Source organism: Bos taurus, chromosome 23, assembly GCF_002263795.3.
Source record: "Bos taurus isolate L1 Dominette 01449 registration number 42190680 breed Hereford chromosome 23, ARS-UCD2.0, whole genome shotgun sequence".
NCBI classification, from domain to species: Eukaryota; Metazoa; Chordata; class Mammalia; order Artiodactyla; family Bovidae; genus Bos; species Bos taurus.
The window spans coordinates 26,005,161-26,030,446 of record NC_037350.1 but is presented as its reverse complement, the minus strand read 5'-3'; positions in this window follow the sequence as shown (position 1 = coordinate 26,030,446).

The window sequence follows — 25,286 nt, the reverse complement described above, 5'->3', positions numbered from 1 at the left end:
AAGGTAGATATCCAGGAGATGAGCAAGATATAGGTTATAACTATATAGGTTATAACCTATGGTTATAGGTTAAAAGGCAAAAGACATCAATGCAAATAGAAAGTATCATTTTGATGGGCTTGGGAGGAAGAGGTTTTTGAAAATTTACCTGATTTCACTGGAGTTTTTTCTGAAAAAGAAAATGAAAAGATCAAAATAAACGTAAAATTAAGAAAGGGAAGGTAATTCAAATTTAATGCAAATGTTATCTTTCAAGTTGAACCCATGGAGATGTGCAAATACACACATGTATATGCCATTGCAGGAAGGCACACACGCTCACATACTTATACACGTGCCCAATAGTTGAGAACCCAGTTTTATCCAGTGAGTATTTTTCTCAATGTGAAAATGGACATAAAATTAGTCAGTATTCCGATTTGAGGGAACTTTTTAGAGACTGCAGTTCTCATGCTCACCTTAAAAACTTTCCTTCTCCTGTTTGAGATAATTAGGCCTTTTTTATTCAGTTCATATGTTGTTATAAGTACTTTGCCTTTTAACATGTGTATTCAATATGGTTATTATGACATTTATATGGTACAAAATAGCCACAAAACTGAACTGGAGGATCTTAAACCACTGCTTCCAGAGGTAACATAGGGTATACCACCTGGGCTCCTCAATTAAGAATATTGACATTACTGAAGGAATATGTAACATGGTGCATGTAAATTTATCTTTTGCTGCTGTTGTTGTTCAGTTGTCCCGCCTTGTCTGACTCTTTGCAATCCCATGGACAGCAGCTCGCCAAGCCTCCATGTCCCTCACCATCTCCCAGAGTTTGCCCAAGTTCATGTTCATCATATCAATGATACTATCCAGCCATCTCATCCTGTTATGCCTTCTTCTCCTTCTGCCCTCAATCTTTCCCAGCATCAAGGACTTTTCCAATAAGTCATCCCTTCTCATTAGATGGCCAAAATACTGCAGCTTCAGCTTCTGAATTAGTCCTTCCAGTGAATATTCAGGGTTGATCTCCCTTAAGATTGACTGGTTTGATCGCCTTGCTGTCCAAGGGACTTTCAGGAGTCCTCCAGCACCACACTTCAAAGACATCAATTCTTCAGCATTCTGCCTTCTTTAAGGTCTAGCTCTCACAACCATATGTGACCACTGGGAAGAACATAGTCTTGACTATATGGACCTTTCAGGGCAGAGTAATGTCTCTGCTTTTCAATACACTATCTAAATGTGTCAGAGCTTTCCTGCTAATAACAAAGTGTCGTCTGATTTCATGACTGCAGTCACCATCCGCAGTGATTGTGGAGCCCAAGAAAAGGAAATCTGTCACTACTTCCACCTTTTCCCCTTCTATTTGCCAGGTGGTAATGGAGCCAGAAGCCATGATCTTAGATTTTTAATATTTAGTCTTAAGCCAGCTCTTTCACTCCCCTCCTTCACCCTCATCAAGAGGCTCTTTAAATCCTCTTCGCTTTCTGCCATTAGAGTGATGTCATCTATGCATCAGAGGCTGTTGATGTTTCTCCCATCTATCTTGATTCCAGCTTGTAATTCATCCAGCCTGGCATTTCTCTTGATGTGCTCAGCATCTTGATTAAACAAACAGGTTGATAGCAGGCAGCCCTGTTGTACTCCTTTCTTGATCGTGAACCAATCAGTTGTTCCATACAGGGTTCTAACTGTTGCTTCTTGACCTGCAAAGAGGTTTCTCAGGAGACAGCTAAGATGGTCTGGTGTTCCCATGTCTCTAAGAGCTTTTCACAGTTTGTCATGATCCATTCCCTCCAAGGATTTAGCATAGTCGATGAAACAGAGACAGATGCTTTTCTGAAATACCCTTGCTTTCTCTATAATCTAGGGAATATTGGCAATTTGATCTCTGGTTCCTCTTCTTTTTCTAAACCTAGCTTGAATATCTGGAAGTTCTTGGTTCGCATTATGTTGAAGCCTACCATGCAAGATTTTAAGCATGACCTTACTAGCATGGGAGATGAGTGCAAATTTATCGTTTAACTATGCACAAATGAATTTTTTCTAAAGTTCCATGAATAGAAAAGAAGTATTAAAAGTCAATGAAGCAGGTTTACATGAAGTGACCTGAGCATATCTTGGACAAAACTTCCACTTCAGCCACTTGAAAAGCCAATACGTTAGAGAATATTATCAATAAAATTTACTTGACTCAATAGGAATGCCTGCCTACATTGCAGTGAGGGGACAAATTAAATAGCAATCCTGAGGATAACTGAATAGCTAATGAAGATGGAGCCCTTACTTGCAAAGATCAGACTAAAGAGAAAAAATCTTGTAAAATATGCATATCTTGGAGTTGAGAAAAATGATGTTTGGAAGTTGAATTAAAAGGTATTAATACAAGTAACAGCTAAAACCACACTCTGTGGTAAAAAATCCACCTGCCAAGCAGGAGATGCCTGTTTGATCCATGCATTGGGAAGATCCCCTGGAGAAGGAAATGGCAACCCACTTCAGTATTCTTGCCTGGGAAATGCCATGGATAGGAGCCTGGTGTATACAGTCCATGAGACTGAAAAAAGTCAGACACCATTTAGTGATTAAACAACAAAACAGTTGATACCCTGCTTAGGGACACAGGGAAACATATTTATGGGACTTATCTTTCTTTTTTTCTTCACCTTTGTCAATAATAATAAACAAATGGGACCTAATTAAACTTAAAAGCTTCTGCACAACAAAGGAAACTATTAGCCAGGTGAAAAGACAGCCTTCAGAATGGGAGAAAATAATAGCAAATGAAGCAACTGACAAACAGCTAATCTCAAAAATATACAAGCAACTCCTACAGCTCAATTCCAGAAAAATAAATGACCCAATCAAAAAATGGGCCAAAGAACTAAGTAGACATTTCTCCAAAGAAGACATACAGATGGCTAACAAACACATGAAAAGATGCTCAACATCACTCATTATCAGAGAAATGCAAATCAAAACCACTATGAGGTACCATTTCACACCAGTCAGAATGGCTGCGATCCAAAAGTCTACAAGCAATAAATGCTGAAGAGGGTGTGGAGAAAAGGGAACACTATTACACTATAGGTGGGAATGCAAACTAGTACAGCCACTATGGAGAACAGTGTGAAGATTCCTTAAAAAACTGGAAATAGAACTGCCTTATGACCCAGCAATCCCACTGCTGGGCATACACACTGAGGAAACCAAAATTGAAAGAGACACGTGTACCCCAATGTTCATCACAGCTCTGTTTATAATAGCCAGGACATGGAAGCAACCTAGATGTCCATCAGCAGATGAATGGATAAGAAAGCTGGGGTACATATACACAATGGAGTATTACTCAGCCATTAAAAAGAATACATTTGAATCAGTTCTAATGAGGTGGATGAAACTGGAGCCTATTATACAGAGTGAAGTAAGCCAGAAAGAAAAACACCAATACAGTATACTAACGCATATATATGGAATTTAGAAAGATGGTAACAATAACCCTGTATACAAGACAGCAAAAGAGACACTGATGTATAGAACAGTCTTATGGACTCTGTGGGTGAGGGAGAGGGTGGGAAGATTTAGGAGAATGGCATTGAAACACGTAGAATATCATGTATGAAACGAGTCACCACTCCAGGTTCGATGCACGATACTGGTTGCTTGGGGCTGGTGCACTGGGATGACCCAGAGGGATGCTATGGGGAGGGAGGAGGGAGGAGGGTTCAGGATGGGGAACACATGTATACCTGTGTTGGATTCATTTTGATATTTGGCAAAACCAATACAATATTGTAAAGTTTAAAAATAAAATAAAATTTTAAAAAAAATTTAAAAAAAAAAGAAAGAAACCATTCATTCAAAATGAGGCCCAATACTACAAAGGAAGAGGACAAAATTTTCAAGCATTTCCAAATTTGTTTCTGACAGTTGTCTCCTGAGAATTGAAAGTGCAGTGGTGTTCAAAGACACAGCAAACATTATCCTCAATGGTGAAAAATTGAAAGCATTTCCTCTAAAGTCAGGGACAAGACAAGGGTCCCACTTTCACCATTACTATTCAACATAGTTTTGGAAGTTTTGGCCACAGCAATCAGAGCAGAAAAAGAAATAAAAGGAATCCAAATTGGAAAAGAAGAAGTAAAACTCTCACTATTTGCAGATGACATGATCCTCTACATAGAAAACCCTAAAGATTCCACCAGAAAATTACTAGAACTAATCAATGACTATAGTAAAGTTGCAGGATATACAATCAACACACAGAAATCCCTTGCATTCCTATACACTAATAATGAGAAAACAAAAAGAGAAATTAAGGAAACAATTCCACTCACCATTGCAACGGAAAGAATAAAATACTTAGGAATATATCTAAAAGAAACTAAAGACCTATATGTAGAAAACTATAAAACACTGGTGAAAGAAATCAAAGAGGACACTAATAGATGGAGAAATATACCATGTTCATGGATTGGAAGAATCAATATAGTGAAAATGAGTACACTACCCAAAGCAATTTATAGATTCAACACAATCCCTATCAAGCTACCAACAGTATTCTTCACAGAGCTAGAACAAATAATTTCACAATTTGTATGGAAATACAAAAAACCTCGAATAGCCAAAGCGATCTTGAGAAAGAAGAATGGAACTGGAGGAATCAACCTACCTGACTTCAGGCTCTACTACAAAGCCACAGTTATCAAGACAATATGGTACTGGCACAAAGACAGAAATATAGATCAATGGAATAAAATAGAAAGCCCAGAGATAAATCCACGCACATATGGACACCTTATCTTTGACAAAGGAGGCAAGAATATACAATGGATTAAAGACAATCTCTTTAACAAGTGGTGCTGGGAAATCTGGTCAACCACTTGTAAAAGAATGAAACTAGACCACTTTCTAACACCATACACAAAAATAAACTCAAAATGGATTAAAGATCTAAACGTAAGACCAGAAACTATAAAACTCCTAGAGGAGAACATAGCCAAAACACTCTCTGACATACATCACAGCAGTATCCTCTATGACCCACCTCCCAGAATATTGGAAATAAAATAAAAAATAAACAAATGGGACCTAATTAACCTTAAAAGCTTCTGCACAACAAAGGAAACTATTATCAAGGTGAAAAGACAGCCTTCAGAATGGGAGAAAATAATAGCAAATGAAGCAACTGACAAACAACTAATCTCAAAAATATACAAGCAACTCCTACAGCTCAACTCCAGAAAAATAAACGACCCAATCAAAAAATGGGCCAAAGAACTAAATAGACATTTCTCCAAAGAAGACATACAGATGGCTAACAAACACATGAAAAGATGCTCAACATCACTCATTATCAGAGAAATGCAAATCAAAACCACTATGAGGTACCATTTCACACTAGTCAGAATGGCTGTGATCCAAAAGTCTACAAATAATAAATGCTGGAGAGGGTGTGGAGAAAAGGGAACCCTCTTACACTGTTGGTGGGAATGCAAACTAGTACAGCCACTATGGAGAACAGTGTGGAGATTCCTTAAAAAACTGAAAATAGAACTGCCTTATGATCCAGCAATCCCACTGCTGGGCATACATACTGAGGAAACCAGAAGGGAAAGAGACAAGTGTACCCCAATGTTCATCGCAGCACTGTTTATAATAGCCAGGACATGGAAGCAACCTAGATGTCCATCAGCAGATGAATGGATAAGAAAGCTGGGGTACATATACACAATGGAGTATTACTCAGCCATTAAAAAGAATACATTTGAATCAGTTCTAATGAGGTGGATGAAACTGGAGCCTATTATACAGAGTGAAGTAAGCCAAAAGCAAAAACACCAATACAGTATACTAACGCATATATATGGAATTTAGAAAGATGGTAACAATAACCCTGTGTACGAGACAGCAAAAGAGACACTGATGTATAGAACAGTCTTATGGACTCTGTGGGAGAGGGAGAGGGTGGGAAGATTTGGGAGAATGGCATTGAAACATGTAAAATATCATGTATGAAACGAGTTGCCAGTCCAGGTTCGATGCACGATACTGGATGCTTGGGGCTAGTGCACTGGGACGACCCAGAGGGATGGTATGGGGAGGGAGGAGGGAGGAGGGTTCAGGATGGGGAACACATGTATACCTGTGTTGGATTCATTTTGATATTTGGCAAAACTAATACAATTATGTAAAGTTTAAAAATAAAATAAAAATAAAAATATCATTTTATGATAAAAAAAAAAAAAACAAAGACCATCTCACTAACTGAAGGAAGATTTATTTCATTCTGTGTATCTTGATGACAAAGGGACTAAGCAGAAATCACAGAATGCAAGGCAGTGGAACAGCACTCCCTCTGAGTTAAAAGCTATGTGTGTGCATGCTAAGTCGCTTCAGCCATGTCTGGCTCTTTGTGACCCAAGGACTGTAGCCTGCCAGGCTCCTCTGTTCATGGGATTCTCCAGGCAAGAATATTGGGGTAAGTTGCCACTTCCTCCTCCAGGGGATCTTGCCAATCCAAGGATTGAACCCGCGTCTCATGTCTCCTGCATTGGCTGGAGAGGTCTTTACCACTAATGCCAGCTGGGAAGCCTGGATTAAAGGCTATGGGATACATCAATTACTGATTTCTCCTGGGCTTTTGACTTTTTTCAGAATAAAGGAAAACACACAGGCATACAAAGAAAGATGTACTTGAAAAGAGACTGGAAGTATAGATTAAAGTCACCATTGTACAATACTCTCTGCATTTTTAAATTCATACACAGTTTTATAGAAGCCTTAAATCAATATATACTTGAATTGATTTCCCCTTAAGATAGAATTATCATTTAAGATATCATTGCTTGGTATAAATGTACAAATTAAGGAGAAGGGTAAGCAAAAGAAAGAATAAAGATTAAGAGACTGGGAATGTTAAGGTCTCAAGAAATCCACCACATTAAAGGGTTTGTGAGCAGCAAAATTTTAGCATACATGCCATTTCTTTCCTGAGGTTCTTTATTAAAATAAAATGATAAGTTTAAGGTCAATGTTATGGAAATGGAACAAGAAAAAAACAAAATATATAAAACAATTTGTTTTTAAAATTATAACTATCTGAAAACATATACCAACACACACGTAGCAAGCACACACAACACACGCACACAGAGTAGTTGGGAGCTCATTTGGTCAGGGGACTATTCTCCTATATGACAATAGAATAAGAGATAAAATTATGTGTCTTAAGTGAGGAAAAATATTAAAATAATAATTTTGAAGTTTACCTTAAAATATATTTTTACCTATTTAGATATTAGTAGTCTCTTTATTAGCTCCAATATGTTTCCTGTCAGTTATTAAGTAGATGCGATCAAGTTTATTATTGTAAAAGCAAAGAGGTATTAAGAAGACATGAACATTGAAATAACATTCTGAATCATTGCCATAGAGAAAATGCCTGGTTCATGTCTCATATGATTCTATTCATACTTAGGTCAACTAGTGAACACAAAAACTCCTTGTAACATGAATTTTTACTTTAGCTCAAACCTAGGTGATGCATGTCTTAATGAAATCACACAAAAAAGGGAGTTAATTACTAAATGATAATGAAATTGGTTGTAAATCAAACAATGGAGCATATACGGGAGAAAACCTATACTTTGATAGCTTGAGGATGAAAAAGTTTGAAAAGCACCATTACTCACATGTAGTTGACACTCACATTTAGTAATGTCTGCCTAAATTACATCAAAATGAGAAATCATAGAAGTACTAATGGAAGAAAGTGAATAACAATTACAGAATGCAAACTTCTAATACTCTGCCTAATATCTCTAATGGCTACAAAAATCATAATAAAATAAGGGCACTTCACTGGCCACACATACAATAAGGCTCTAATGTTTACAGAGAAGAAAAGATATGAAATGAAAAACAAGAAATGAAGAGGGAAGGAATTTGTAAAACAGATGGAGGAAATTCATACAGCATAGTCTATATCCAAAAAATTAGGAGGGAAAGGTGAGCCATGGGTGGCATATACATAGAAAGGTAGAGAATGTTAGCATCCATTTAAAGGTTATGAGGCAAAGAGTGTCAAAAAAAAATTATTGATTTTTTTCCTCCAAAAAATCTGAAAAATAAAATATAAATATCAAAAGAAACAAAAAAGATAATTCAATATTATTGAAAATTTTTATAGAGATCTGTATTTACTATAAAATAATTACTATGCAGATACACACACATAGAATAGAAAAACCCATATGGAACATGAGAATATATAAGAATACATATGCAAGCTCGTAAATCCACATCGGCAAACCTGGCTCTTCCTAAAGGATATTCTCCAGAAGTGGAGAGGGGCATAAGTTGATATATAAAATGTATTATACTTAGAAATATATTTAGAAACTTAGTCCTAGAATTTACCTTTTTAAAAATTTCTGAACTATTTCATGAGTTCGGTTGTCTTTTTCAGTTTGTAAGACAAAATAGGCTATTTGGGTGCTACTATTCATCTTGAAGAAAGTATGGAAAATCACTAGACCATTCAGGTATGACTTATTTCAAGTCCCTTACGACTATAGCATGGCAGTGACAAATAGATTCAAGGTTTTAGATTTGATAGTGAGCTTGAAGAACAATGGATGGAGGCTCATAACATTGTACAGGAGGTGGTGACCAAAACCATCTCCAAGAAATGCAACAAGGCAAAACAGTTGTCTGAAGAGGCCTTACAAATAGCTGAGAGGAGAAGTGAAAGGCAAAGGAGAAAGGGAAAGACATACTCATTTGAATGCAGGGTTCCAAAGAATAGAACAGAGAAGTAAGCAACCCTTCTTAAGTGAACAAAGCAAAGGAATAGAGGAAAACGATAGAACAGGAAAGACTAGAGATCTCTTGAAGAAAATTAGAGATACCAAGGGAATATTTCATGCAAAGATGGGCACAAAAAAAGGACAGAAACAGTAAGGACCTAACAGATGCAGAAGAGGTTAAGAAGAGGTAGCAAGAAGATGCAGAAGAACTGTACAAAAAGGTCTTAATGAAGTGGATAACCATGATGGTGTGGTCACTCAACTAGAGCCAGACATCCTGCGGTGTAAAGTCTAGTGGGCCTTAGGAAGCATTACTATGAACAAAGCTAGTGGAGGCTATGGAGTTCCAGATGAGCTATTTCAAATCCTAAAAGATGCTGCTAAAGTGCTCTACTCACTATGCTAGCAAATATGGAAAACTCAGCAGTGGTGACAGAGCAGGAAAAGGTCAATATTCATTCCAATCCCACAGAAAGACAATGCTAAAGAGTGTTCAAGCTTACTGCACAATTGTGCACATTTCACATGCTAGTAAAGGAATGCTCAAAAATCCCTCAAGCTAGGCTTCAATAGCATATAAACAGAGAACTTCTAGATGTACAAGCTGGATTTAGAAAAGGTGGAGGAACCAGAGATCAAATTGTCAATATTCACTGGATCCTAGAAAAAGCAAGAGAATACTAGAAAAACATCTACTTCTGTTTCACTGACTAGGCTAAAGCCTTTGACTGTGTAGATGACAAAAAATCATGGAAAATTCTTAAGAGATGGGAATACCAGACTATCTTACCTGCCTCCTGAGAAACCTGTATGCAGTTCAAGAAACAACAGTTAGAATTGTACAAGGAACAACGGACTGGTTCAAAACTGGGAAAGGAGTACATCAAAGCTGTATATTGTCACCCTGCTTATTTAGCTTCTATGCAGATTACATCATTGAAATGCTGGACTGGATGAATCACAAGCTGGAATCAAGACTGCAGGGAGAAATATTAACAACCACAGAGAGGCAGATGATACCACCCTAGTGGCAGAAAGCAAAGAGGGACTAAAGAGCCTCTTGATGAAAGTGAAAGAGGAGAGTGAAAAAGCTGGCTTAAAACTCAACATGCAAAAAGTGGAGATTATAGTATCTGGTCTCATTACTTCATGGCAAATAGAACAGGAAAATGATGGAAACAGAGAGAGACTTTATTTTCTAGGGTTCCAAAATCACTGTGGATTGTGACTGCAGCCATAAAATTAAAGACGCTTCCTTCTTGAAACAAAAGCTAATACAAAGACAGTGTATTAAAAAGAAGAGGCATCATTTTCCCTACAAAGGTCCACATAGTCAATGCTATGGTTTTTCCAGTAGTAATGTATGGATGTGAGTGTTGGAACATAAAGAAAACTGAGAGCTGAAGAACTGATGCTTTTGAACTGTGGAGCTAGATAAGATTCTCGAGAGTCCCTTGGACAGCAAGGAGATCAAACAAGCCAATCCTAATGGAAATCAACCATGAATATTCATTGGAAGGACTGATGTTTAAGCTGAAGCTCCAACACTTTGGCCACCTGATGGGAAGAGCTGACTCATTAGAAAAGACCCTGATGCTAGAAAAGATTGAGGCCAAGAGGAGAAAGGGACAACAGAGGATGAGATGGTTGGATGGCATCACTGACTCAATGGACATGAGTTTGAGCAAGTTCAGGGAGATAGTGAAGGACAGGGAAGCCTGGCATACTGCAGTCCATGGGGTCACAAAGAGTCAGACATGACTGAGTGACTGAACAACAACAAATTCATCTCTGGGCTTCCTGAGTGGCTAGATGACATAGAATCTGCATACAATGCAGGATGAAAAAGGGAAAGTGAAAGTCGCTCAGTTGTGTCCAACTCTTTGTGACCCCATGGACTATAACCAATCACGCTCCTCTGTCCATGGAATTCTCCAGGCCAGAATACTAGAGTAGGTAGACTATCCTTTCTCCAGTTTATCTTCCTGATCCAGGATTTGAACTGGAATCGCCTGTATTGCAGGTGGATTCTTTACCAGATAAGTTACCATGGAAGCAATTCAGGATACTTAGGTTTAATACTGGGTCAGGAAGATCCCTGGAGGAGGGCATGAAAGCCCACTCCTGAATTCTGGTCTCGAGGATTCCATGGACAGTGCAACTTGGCACACACACACACATTTCAACCAATGCCTAGATGAAATTATCTGAATTAAGTCTCATGAAAGGAAGGGAAATAAAATATTCAATTCCAGTGAAACAAGTTCTAAATTACATGACAAGAACCTGTCTTAGACAAACATACTACAAGAGCCACACTGAAAATGACAATATTTCAGAAGAATGTTATCACTACCTTTAACTTGACAGGAAGAAAACATCTTCAGAGATTGCAACTCTATGATGAATCATAAAAGTACCAATGGGGAAAATTGAATAACAACAGAAAATGTCAAACATCCCTTGAAAAAACAAAGAAATGAGACAAAAATCATACAAGAATGTTCATATAATATCTCTGAAAAGGATGTTAACTGAATGTTAATGACAAAAATACCATATCAGATGGATCCATGTCTAGGTACACAGGGAAACACATCAATAGGATTTGCCACTTTTCCCCCCATATTTATTCACAAAGTCAAAGAAACAAATAAACAATTCACTCAAAATAAGAGTAAAAAGTCAGGAAGGAAAGAGGACAAAACCTTCTGTAGTTACCTATCAGGTTCTAACAGACACATATTTCTGAGCACTGAAACTGTGAGATTCCAAGACTATTTAATTAATGATAAAATAATGTATACCTCTATACATGCCTAGGTTTAAAAGAGAATATTATTGAAAATGACAGCAGGCAAAATAAAAAAGACAATAGAAGGACAGAGTAAAGGCATCCATCTGTCAACAATTCTAGCTATAATAGTAGTCAGATAAAACCTGCTACATAAACTAATTTGACATTTAACTGAATTAAATTATTTTTGAAATGAACATTATTACAAAAGCTGCCTTTAGGAAATATCAAAGTTTCGAGGATTATATCCTGTTGTAGGAAAAGAAATTCTTTGGTAACTTCCTAGGACAATGTCTTCTTTGACTTTCACATCAAAAGTTAAGAACTGAAAGAGATACGTGAAAGTTAAAGTGTCTCAGTCATGTCCAACTCTTTGTGATCCAGGCCAGACTCTGTGAATTCTTTGTGAAGACTCTTTGTAAATTCTCCAGGCCAGAATACTGGAATGCTTAGCCTTTCCATTGCCCAGGGGATCTTCTCAACCCAGAGAGTGAATCCAGGTCTCCCACCTTGAAGGCAGATTCTTTACCAGCTGAGCCACAAGGGAAGCCCAAGAAAACTGGAGTGGGTAGCCTAACCCTTCTCCAGACCATCTTCCCAACCCAGGAATCAAACTGGTGTCTGCTGCATTGCCAGCAGATTCTTTACCAACTGAGCTATGAGGGAAGTATAAGAGACAGACAAACAACTAAAAATTTCCTGGAATATATATTTCTTCTAAAAACACTAAACAAAGTTTGTATTGCCAAGATGATCATTGTGGCATTCAAAATGCACAACAAAAATTCAAATAAAAAGGAAAAAATTACCATTCTTGAAAGAAAAAAAATCCAAGAATAACTGGAAATGTTTTTACGCCTGGGAATGCTAGGGCAATGAATCTGGGTACAATGGAAAAATGTGTGTCAAGTTTATGGGCCAAGAAGAAAGCAGAATTTACACAGGCTTTCAAAGTGAAGAAGAACTAAAGCGCCTTTTGATGAAAGTGAAAGAGGAGAGTGAAAAAGTTGGCTTAAAGGTCAACATTCAGAAAACTAAGATCATGGCATCCAGTCCCATCACTTCATGGCAAATTAATGGGGAAACAGGGGAAACAGTGGCTGACTTTATTTTTCTGGGCTCCAAAATCACTGCAAATGGTGATTGCAGCCATGAAAGTAAAAGACGCTTATTCATTGAAAGGAAATTTATGACCAACCTAGACAGCATATTAAAAAACAGAGACATTACTTTGTCAACAAAGATCCATCTAGTCAAGGTTATGGTTTTTCCAGTGGTCATGTATGGATTTGAAAGTTGGACTATGAAGAAAACTGAATGCTGAAGAATTGATGCTTTTGAACTGTGGTGTTGGAGAAGACTCATGAGAGCCCCTTCGACTGCAAGGAGATCCATCCAGTCCATTCTAAAGGAGATCAGTCCTGGGTGTTCATTGGAAGAACTGATATTGAAGCAAAAGTCCAATAACTTTGGCCACCTGATGTGAAGAGCTGACTCATTTGAAAAGACCCTGATGCTGGGAAAGGTTGATGGCAGGAGGAGAAGTGGACGACAGAGGATAAAATTGTTGGATGGCATCACCGACTCAATGGACATGGGTTTTGGTGGACTCCAGGAGTTGGTGATGGACAGGGTGGCCTGGTGTGCTGTGGTTCATGGGGTTGCAAAGAGTCGGACACAACTGAGCGACTGAACTGAATTGAACTGAAGGGACAATGAATAGACAAACTTCACTCAGCCTGTTAGGTATCTTCTCTCAACTATGCAGATCTGGGGAAGGCTTATTGACCTAAATGTGTGCCCTTAAAAATAGAGTATGATGAAGTTCCTGACTAGGGATGTGCCCAGAAGGTAAACAGGATGGAACCCTGTGGTTTCAGTTTAATGTCCTCTGTCTCTTCAAGTTTTCAATGAGCCTGTATCATGTCCTCAGAGACAGACTGAGGAAAACAGAAAATGCTGATATGTGTAGGAAGGAAATGATGTGGAATAGGGACAGTGGGAATTGAAATGGCTTTTAGGAGGAGAAACTAAATTGAGAGAACAGCCTCTGAAAAAGTCTATAACAAATTTGGAGATATAAGACAGACATCCAGGGGAAGGACAAGACAGGGAAACCTATGGATTAAGAGATTGTGAATGGTTTGGTATGAAGAAATTAGTTATGTATAAGTCATTTGTGAGTAATAAGTTTTTACTTACCACTTCTTTCCTGTGGTTCTTTTGAAAAACAAAATGGAAAATTTAGGGTCAATCATGGAAACAGAAGATCAAAAAACAAAATTTATAGCAAATATTGACCACATATGTAAAATTATAGCTCTCAGAAAGCATACACAGCAACACATAAGCACACAGAAAACACACACTGTGGACTGTGTGACAGCTCTTTTTTAAAATATAGTATTATCCTGAAATAGACAATTAAGTATTATCTTAATTGGAGAAAATGATTAAAATACTAGTTCTGAAGTTGACCTTTCAAACTGTATTTTATCTATGTTGACAGAACTAATGTATAATTATTCATATTATTAGCTCTATAAATTTATTTGGCTACTACTTAAAAGATTGGGTTAAATCGATTATTGTAATATCTAAAATGTTAAGAGCCACGAGCATTGTTTAACATCTTGAACCAGTGTTGTCAAAGAAATAATGGGTTTGTGGCCTAGATGATTCTATTCACATGTTTGTCAATAAATGAATATTTAAACTACTGTAATGCAAATTTCTATTTTACTAAAGTCTAAATGAGACAGGTCTTTCATGTATAAAAATAAATGCATGAGGAAAAGGTATGCAAATACTAAATGATGGTGAAAGGGTTTGTACATCAAAAGACTGAGCATATGTTGGAGAAAACTCACACTTCAGAAGCCTAAAACTGGTAAATCTTTGAAATATACCAATACTAACATTTAGTCGACACAAAAGAAATGTCTGCCTAGTTTGTATCAAAATGAGAAAATCACAGAAGTACTAATGGGGAAAATGGAATGCCAAATGCAGAAGACAAACAAAATGTGGCAGACTAAATAAAAAGACATATCATGTAAGTTATTTGTTTGATGGTGCTCAGGAACATGGAAATCGATTGTTGGAGAAAAAGGTATAAAAACACAGATGAAACAATGTGTAGGTTCATAGTGAAAAAAACATTTTGAGTCATGCGTTTTCCTTCTTCACACTATTGATCAACAAAAGGAAAGCAATCCAATTCATTCAAATCTGAGGACAACGTCAGGAAGGGACCAGGTCAGAAACTGGAAACACTTCCTTCGTTTGCTTTTGGGTTCAAATGGACCACCATTTATTGGAATTAAAGCCAAAAGTTTCAAAGTCCACCATACTAATGAGAAGTACCCATTTTCATTCCACATATTCCATTGTGCAAGGTTGGAATGGCCCCATAAGGGGAGTTAAATTGTGAGTTCTCTTAAATAGTATCAGATCCTTGCGTTTGTGTTGGCACTTCTGCCTTTCTCAGTATAGAAAATTAGTGTGAACTGATAGACAAGCAACATATTTAAAAGGTGATAAGGAAATATAAATGGACTTTTGTATACATGGGCTAATGGATCAGTAACCAGTTTTAGCTTTCTACTATACTGCTAAGTTCTATTTCCTCTGAAACAAAGATGTACATGAAAAACATCAAGAGAATAAAGGAGATAAACATTTAATGCTTGAATTAGTGTTTTCTGAATAAATCTTTTAACTGTGTATTTTGCACCAATAGAAATTTTGAGTTAAAACAGGGTGCACAATACTATGGGGCTTCCTCATTAGATAAAGCATTTGTATACCTGGAAACAACTGGATAATAAGATGAAGGGGAATGCGAGAGTAGGTTTAAGCTCACATGTAATAAAGGAATGTCACTGAATTAATAGTCTTTGAAAGAGCAGAAGGCAGAGTAATTTGCTCAACAAATTTGGAGTTATCTGTTTGCTTCAGTTTTGGGTCAGTATCAATCACATGGTTATTCTCCCTTGAACTTGAAAGGTCACAGTGATTTGACATCAGTGGTCATTTACACGAAAACATCTATTTCATGGGAATGATGTGGGGATCAGCCTGATATCCCTCATCCCTACAACAATTAGAATCAAATCAAGACAACATTCAGGAAACATAAAAAGGAAAACATTGAAGTATATAGACAAGAATAGGTATATAATGAAAAGCAAGGAATAGGAAGAGGTGGAACTAGGGAAAACCAGATGGAAGAAGTTCATATGAAAATAGTCCATATAAAGAAAATTGGAGAGGGATGAGGGGAAGGATGAGAGAATAGGTGCCAAAGAGATAGAAAAGGGAGGGAATGATAGTCATTTAAATGTCTGTAGGAAAAAATGTCAGAAATGCTTACCGATTTTATTTCCTAAAATATCTAAAAAAAAATTAAGAGTTCCACTTAAATATTGAAAGATACAAACACAAAATAATTCCTTTATAAAATTTGCATTTACAATTCAGTTTATTAGTGTTCAGAAACACACACACACACACAAAACACTGATATAGAACATGCACAGACACAGAAGAGCTCACAGGAATATCAACACCCAGAACCTCATACATCTACAGTAAGAAACCCTCCTTTTGCTTAATATATTCTCCAGAAATTCAGAGTGGGCAAAAATTATGTCAATCTACTAGATTGAGATATAATTTTAGGAACATTAGTCCTAGAAGCTACCTTTTAAAAAAGTTTTTAATCACTTTTGACATTAGTTAGGCATTCATTGTTCACTTTATAAGATACGATAAGGTATTTGGAAGCTAACATACATGTGAGGAATCAAGGTAGCTTTGTTCAGTAAACGAGATACAAATATTGAATTATAGGATTAAAAGCATTCTAGAGATTACTCTTCATTATTAACTATGTGCCTCTAATCACATATATGTCAACCAATGAATACATCACCTTGATTTGGGACGTTTCTATTTTGATCCACACTTGAAAAAAGCATATATGGTTGACATATAATGCCTGTAAGAAAAATACAACATTCAATGCAAGTGAAGCAAGAATTATCACTTTTGCAAGAAACTATTCCAAGGAGATCCAACCAGTCCATTCTAAAGGAAATCAGTCCTGGGTGTTCATTGGAAGGACTGATGCTGAAGCTGAAACTCCAATACTTTGGCCACCTCATGCGAAGAGTTAACTCATTGGAAAAGACCCTGATACTGGGAGGGATTGGGGGCAGGAGGAGAAGGGGGCAACAGAGGATGAAATGGCTGGATGGCATCACTGACTCAACGGACATGAATTTGAGTGAACCCCAGAGTTGGTGATGGACAGGGAGGCCTGGCGTGCTGTGATTCATGGGGTCGCAAAGAGTCAGACATGACTGAGCAACTGAAATGAACTGATTCCAAGAATAACTTCTGAAATATTTCTTTATCTGGGAAGCCTAGGGTAATGTATTTGGGCACAGTGGAAGAATGAGTGTCAAACTCATGGATCAAGAAATAAAGCAGAATGCTTACATGCTTTGAAGGACAATGAGAGGCAAACTTCACTGAGCACATTAGGCATCTTCTCCTCTATCTCTGCAGGTTTAGGGAAGTCTCGTCACAATAAACATGAGCCCTAGATACAGGCATTTTACAGAGGTCCTAACAATGGATGTGTCCTTGGAGATAAGCAGAATGGAATTCAGTGCCTTTTAACATAATATCCTTCATCACATACTCTTTATAATGAGCCTATAACATGTCTGGACAACAGGAACAAGCTAATGTTTACAGGAAAGAAGGATACAGATTGGAAAATAGAATGAAGGACTGAATAGAGAGACTGTCTAGGGAAGCCTATAATTCAACTGGGAGACACAAAGTCAGGCATCCGGGACAAGCACAACACAATGGAAAGCATCTGGATTAAGAGATGGGGCCTCAAGAAATCAGTCATGTTAGAGAGGTTTTTGAGAAGTTTCAGAATACTTACCATCTTGATCACAAACTTCTATAGAAAAATAAAGTGAAATTTTAAGGTCAGTATCATGGGAATGGAACACTATGAAAGAAACTGTATTACAAAATTCATATTTAAATTCATTTTGATCTGCATGCAAAAAAAAAAACTCAAAACCTAATACACAGTATGGATGAAGAGCCATTTTGGCAAGGGACTATTCTTCCAGAAGATTACAGTGTTAAGCAGGAAAAGTTGTGTCTTAATGGGGTAAAAGCATTGAAATGATACTTATGAAATTTACCTTTGAAACATGTGCTTTTCTTAACATAAAATCAGACATTACTATACATATGGTTATTGTAGTATGAACCACTTCTGGCCTCCTACAACTGTAAAGAGATAGTTTGGAAAGTTCTATTTCCCCTGAAACAAAACGTAAATGAAAATATCAAGTGGATACCTGAGGCAAAACTTTAGGCTTGACTTAATGTTTTATGAAAAACTCTTTTAAATTTCTAAGGAAAGTTGCTTCTCAATTCATTAACATAACATTTCATTATTGAGTGATACGGTATTAGGTGACCTTTTGTTAACAGGTGACATTATCATAAACACAATGAGAAAATGTTCAGTTTGCAGACCTAATAATTTAGAAATTTTTAAAAACAACATACACTATTTGGTAGAACACATCTATACCCAGAACAATTAGGTTATGTGGTCAGTGTGAATGTGAGGTTAGGCTTAGAGCTCACATTGGCCAAGGAATGACATCTGAAACTCTAGTCTTTTAAAGAGCAGAAGGTAGACAAAATTTGCTCGGCAAATATGGAGTTATCTGCTCACTTAAGTTTTGGCTCAGAGTTAGTCACATAGCTATTATCCCTTGAGTTTTAAATGTCACAGAGATTCTACATCTGTGGTCACTTGTAGGAAAATGTATTTAGAATTGAAAGAATGTAGTGATCAACCTGATATCACTTATCTCTACAAATATACTAAAGCTAGTTAATTCTCTGGAGACAGAAAAGGAGGAAAAGAAAAAAGACCTAATGTTTAGAGAGAAGAAAAGATACATGAAAAAAAAGCAAGTAATGAGAAGGGATGGAATTAGGGAAAAGAGATAAAAGGAGTTAATATGGGGGTAGTCCATATCCAAAAGGTTGGAGATGGGAGAGGGGAAAGATGAGCATGGTGGATTGATACATGGTAAGAAAGGCAGGGAATTATTAGCAGTCATTTAAAGGGTGTTGGGGCAAATGATGTTAGAAAAAATTTTTAAATACTTTTCCATGATCATCTAAAAAATAAAATGAAGAGTCCAGGCAAATATGAAAAGAAACAAAGATAAATTAATCTTATGGACTCTTTTGAAGTTATAAATATATTTTCCATTATTCACACTCACACAAAACAGGAAAACACATATGGAAAATGCATATACACTCAGGAGCATAAGCATATACTCATACACATGCACACACAAACACACACATATACAAAGAGGCTCACACATTCTCAGTGACCAAACCCTCTCTTTTGCTCAACATATTCCAGAAATAGAGAGTGGTATAATTTGAGTCATTTAAGAACACTGAGAGATAATTTCAGGAATGTTGTTTTTGGAATTTACCTTTTAAAAAAGCTTATAATCACTTTTGACTTTAGTTAGATTTTCATTTTCAGTTTGTGAGATATAAGTTATTTGGATGTTAGCACACATGTCGAGAGGTCACAGTAGCTTTTGTCAATAAACTAGATACAAATATTTAATTGCAGGATTGGAAAAATTTTTTCCAGAATTTACTGGGTGTCTCTATTCACATTTATGTCACCAGTGAACATACCTACTTGTCTTATGTGGTTTCTGTTCTGACCCTCTCCTAAATGATACACATTTGATTTAAATTCAGGATGCAAGAAACATAAAATAATCAATATCAGTGAAGCAAGTTATAAATTACAGGATATGAGAGTGACTTAGATTAATGCATTACACAACAGCCACACTGAAAATGACAATAATTCCCAGATAAGTGATCACTACCATTAACTGGACATGAAGTAAATGCTTGCAGATTTTGAAACAACAAGACAAATCACAGAATTATAAATAGGGAAAACTGAAAAAAATAGTCCATATAGCAAACATACATTATAAAGACAGAAAGGTGAGACAAAATCATACAAGAATGTGTGCATATTGACTTTGAAAAAGATGGAGATTGAGCACTGATGACAAAGGTACAATAACAGATGAAACCATGTCTAGATCCACAGGGAAATACATTAATGAAATTTGCCTTTTTTCACCTAACCTTTACTAACAAAGTCAAAGGAACTAATAAACAATTCACAAAATAAAGTAACCATGACAGGAAGGGAAGAGGACAAAATTTTCAGACACAGCCTTGGTTTACTTTGTGTTCTTAACTGATACACACTTCTGAGCATTTAACCATGAGTTTCAAAGGACATCTCACCAATTAGGGGATGATGTCCTTGTACTTTTATAAATGCCTGGTTTCCAAATGAATAAGAATGAAAATGACATCATAAAGTGGGGGGTGGTCATCCCTCTGTCTGAAATAAATGTCATTACATTCATCGATCTTGCATTGGGTTAACCTCCTTTTCCAAAATTCAATGAAAACAGACAGAAACTGAACTACAGGAGAGGTACTCGAAAAGGATATTAAAGACCAGAAAAAGGATATTGAAGAGCAGGGCAAATGTCATTACTCTGTCAATATTCATCTGTCCACAATCCACTTGTAGAAGAAGTTAAGTGAAGCTTCATTGTTATTTAATCACTAAGTTGTGTCCAACTCATTTGTGACCCCATGGACAGTTGTAACAGGTTCCTCTGTCCATGGGATTTCCCAGGCAAAAATACTGGAGTGGGTTGCCGTTTCCTTCTCCAGGGTATCTTCCTGACCCAGGGACTGGACCTGCGTCTCCTGCATTGGCAGGCAAACTCTTTACCACTGAGCCAGCAAGTAAGCCTCCATGTCAAGACTACAACATACATAATTTTGATACAGATCTGAATTAAATTATCTTTGAAATAAGAAAGTCACTGAAAACTGTCATTAAAAGATGTTAATATTTTAAGGATTATATCATGCTGCAGGAAAAAAAAAATATTTGGCAACTTACTAGGGCAATAGTTTCTTAGGCTCTCACGTTGAGAACCAAGAGAAGAATGTAAACAACTGGATATTTCCTAGGATGTATATTTCTTCTCAAAACACTAAACAGAATTCAGGTTACTAAGACCATTAAAGTGTCATTCAAAATGTAAAGCAAAAAACAAATAGAAAGGAAGAGAGTACTATCGTTTGTAGAAAAAATTGCAAGAATAACATTGGAAATATTATTATACCTGGAAATGTATTCAGGCACAGTGGAAGAATGAGTGTTGTTTATGGATCAAGAAATGAAAGCAGAATTTATACAGGCATTGAAGGGACAATGAATAGGCAAACTTCATCAGCCTGTTAGCAATCTTCTCTGATCTCTGCGGGCTTCAGGAAATCTCATTGACCTATGTGTGGGCTCAAGATATGGGAACTGAGATGCATCCTGCCAGATAAATAGGATGGAATCCAGTTCCTTTCAACTTGATATCCTTTATCTCGTTAACTTTTAAGTAAGCCTATAGCAAGTTGCTAAAAGTAGATAAAAATTAAATAGAAATGAAATGATATAAAATGGAAAAGGAATTGAAATAGAATTTAGAAGGGGAAATTAATGAAGTGAACTCTCTATGGGGAAACCTCTAAGTAACATTGGAGAGGTAAAGGTAGACATTCAGAAACAGGACAATACAAAGAAAGCATGTGGATTATGAGAGTGGGAATGTCAAGCCTCAAGAAATCACTCATGTAAATGAAGTTTGTGAGAAACAAGTTTTAGGATACTTACCATTTTTCCTCTGGGGTCCTTTAGAAAGATAAAATGGGAAATTTAAGGGCAATATCATGGAAATGGTACACCAAGAAACAAAATTTATTGTAAAAGTCATATTTAAATTTTAAGTATCCAAATGCAGATACACACACACACACACACTGGCTTAGAGCTCACTTGGTTAAGATTCTCCAAAGGGAAATAAGTATAAAACATAAAAGTATTGTATTAATTGTGAAAAATTTAAAATAATAATTCTAAAGTTTTCAGTTAAAGAAATGTTCTTTACCTATATTGAATGCACTACTCTTGTTATTATTTGGCTTATTAGCTCTAATAAACACCTGTGCTTTTACTACATAGATGCAGTCAACTTCGTTACTGCTATACCTAAGAGAGATTGCACCAGGACAAATCACAGAATGTGGGAAATTGAGTGACAAAAAGATGAGACAGATTATAGAAGAATATTAGTATCCTGACTTTGAGGAAGATAATGATTGAGCATTGAAGACAAACGTTCAATGACAGAGGAAACTACGACTCAACACCCAGGTGTAGTACATTAGAAAGTAATGTACCCAATACATTAACAAGATCTTCCCTTTTATTGCCTAACAGTTACTGACAGTCAAAAGACAAATACAAAATTCACCCCAAAAGAAGTAACATGTCAGGAATGGAGGAGGACTAATTTTTCAAACACTGCCATCGTTTTCTGTGGGGCCTAACCAATACTCATTTCTGAAAATCGAAATCATGAGATTCAAAGCCCATTTCACGACTTAGAGGGATATACACTCTTTCTTGGTGGTTCAGATGGTAAAGAATCTGCCTGCAATGCAAGTGACCTATGTTCCATCCCTGGTTGGTAAGATCCCCTGGAGAAGGGAACGGTTATCCACTTCAGTATTCTTGCCTGGAGAATTCCATGGACAGAGGAGTCTGCTGGGCTACAGTCCATGGGGTCACAAAGAGCAGGACATGATGAGCGACTAACATTTGCACTTTTCACTTTTTTCATGTTGCACTTCCATATATGCCCGGGTTCCAAAAAGAATAAGATTGAAAATGACACCATGGAAAGAGATAGCATAGCTTGCCCTCAGTGATAAAAGTCATATCAATAATTGGTCTTGCCTTACTCCATTGTCCTTTTTAAGAACATGCAGACAACAAAGAAAACTCATTTGTAAGAGAGGTACTTGCAAAGACATGAGGAGGGACCGAGTCCCTCTGTCCACAAATTTACCTGTAAGAGTAGTCATTTAACTCCTGTCAAATACATTTATTTGATATTACTGAGTTGAATTTTCTTTGAAATAAAAATTGTCACTGAAAACTGTCTTTAAAGGATACCAAAATTATTAAAATTTTATCCACTTTTGGAAAAAAAAAATTCTCAGTGACTTCCCAGGACAATGGTTTCATTATCTTTTACATCAAAAATTGAGACTTGAAAGAGAATACAAACAAGTGAACATTTCCTGAGATACAAATATAATATTGGAAATCTTAAATTCAGGAGAGTTTGGATAAGATACTCAAGCTCAGTGGAAGAATGTGCCTCAAGTTTATGGATGAAGGAAGAATATCAGAATACACACAGGCTTTGAAGGGACACAGCAACTGCACTCTGTGGGCAGTTTCTCTCAACTCTGCAGGTTTGGGAAAGTCTCATTTGCTTAAATGTGGACTGGTGAAATTGGAATGTGATAGAGATGCTAACTAGGGAGGTGTCCTGGGAGACACACAAAGTGGAGTCCTAATCTAATGCTCTTCATCTCATAAACTTTTCAGTGAGCCTTATAACAAACCACCAAAAAAATAGAAAAAATAAAGACAATGTTAATAGGAAATAAATGATACAGAACAACAGTAAAGAAATTGAAATATATTCTAGGTTGAGAAAATAAATGGAGAGAACTTTCTACGGGGAAGTCTATAAATAAAATCTGTAAATGTACACATCCAGGAGAAGGGCAAGACAAGGAAAAGCATTAAGTCTGGAAAGATAAGGGTGCAAGCAATTCAGTCATGTAATAGGGATTTGTGAATAACGAGTTTTTGAAATACTTACTCTTTGTTTCCTGAGGTTCTTCAAAAAAAAAAAATGAAAAGTTTAAGGTCAATATCATGACAATGGAAAACCAAGAAACAAAATTTATGCAGATACACAGACAGACATCACACACATAGGGGATGACATCTCACATTGTCAATAAAGGAATAGGAATCAAAAAACAAATCATCTTAAGAAAAAACTATTAAAAGAATAGTTTTGAAGTTTATATTTGAATAATATTCTTGGGCATCCCTAGTGCCTAGTGCCTTCATGGTAAAGAATCTACCTGCCAATGCAGGAGACATGGGTTCAATCCCTGGCCCAGGAAGATCCCAGATACCACAGAGCAACTAAGCCCATGTGTCACAACTATTGAGCCTGTGCTCTGGAATTCGGGAACCACAACTACTGAGCCCACGTGCCACAACTACTGAAGCCTGCACACTCTAGAGCTTGTATTCTGCTTGCAACAGAGAGAAGTCACTGCAATTAAAAGCCCACACACCACAACTGGAGAGTAGCCTCTGCTCTCTACAACTAGAGAAAAGCCCGCACGACGATGAAGATCCAGCACAGCCAAAAGCTAACTAAATAAAATTATACATATATATATATGTATATATATTCTTTAGCTTTTTTGCTATTTTGTCATAACAAGTGATTTGGTATTAGGAATATTCGATTTATTTATTAAGTATATTATTTATTATTATTAATTATTTATCCATTAGGGTTATTAGTACTAACAAATTCTTTGGGTTGTTACATAGTAGATGGTGTCCACTTCATTATTATAATACCTAAGATGCCTTTGAAAACACAAATATTGACTTAACATCTTTGGCCAGTGTTGCAAAGGAAATGCAGGAATTGTTTCCTGGATAATTCTATTCACATTTTTATCAACTGATGAATACATAAACTTTCATAATAGGAATTTCTATTTTAAATAATACCTAAGTGAAGTACTTCTTAATGGAATCAAATGAAAGAAGGGATTTAAGTACTAAATGACAGTTAAACTGTTGTAAAGCAAATGACTGAGCATATATTGGAAAAATTCATACTTCAGAATCTTGAAAATGCAGACTTTTGAAATGTATAACTGCTAAAATTTAGTTAACCCAAAGGAAATGTCTGCCTAGATTGTATCAAGAAAAGAAATTACAGAAGAAGTAATGAGGGAAATTGAATAACAAAGGCAGAAGGCAGGCTTCATTTGGAAAGACAATCACAAGAGAAACCATATGCACACGCATGATGTAAGCCACATGCATGATGGTGTTGAGGAAGATGATAATTCAGTGCTGAAGACAAAGTTATGAGAAACACATGAGAGCTCACTTAGGTTCACAGTGAAATATGCTGTGAGACATGCCTTTTTCCATCTTCAATTTATTAATGGAATATAATAAAGGAAACAACTATACGTTTAAATTAAGAAGAAAATGGCAGAAAGAGAAGGAGGAGGTCAAATATTTTTTTAATGCTTCCTTGGTTTTCTCTTAGATTCAAACTGAAAGACATATAAGAATCCAAACCATATGGTTCATGTCCATCTCACTAATGAGAAATCATGCAATTTAAACTTCATACACTCTTTTCCCAAATGGATATACAATAGGAAACAGCCCAATAAGAGACAGATTACGAGTTCCTGCAGGTTAAGCAGTATCAGCCTTTAGTATTGTGTTAGTCCTTCTAACTACATAAAAATAAATATATATATTTTAATACCATTAACAGACATACTGGAGATATATTTTAAAAGTGATG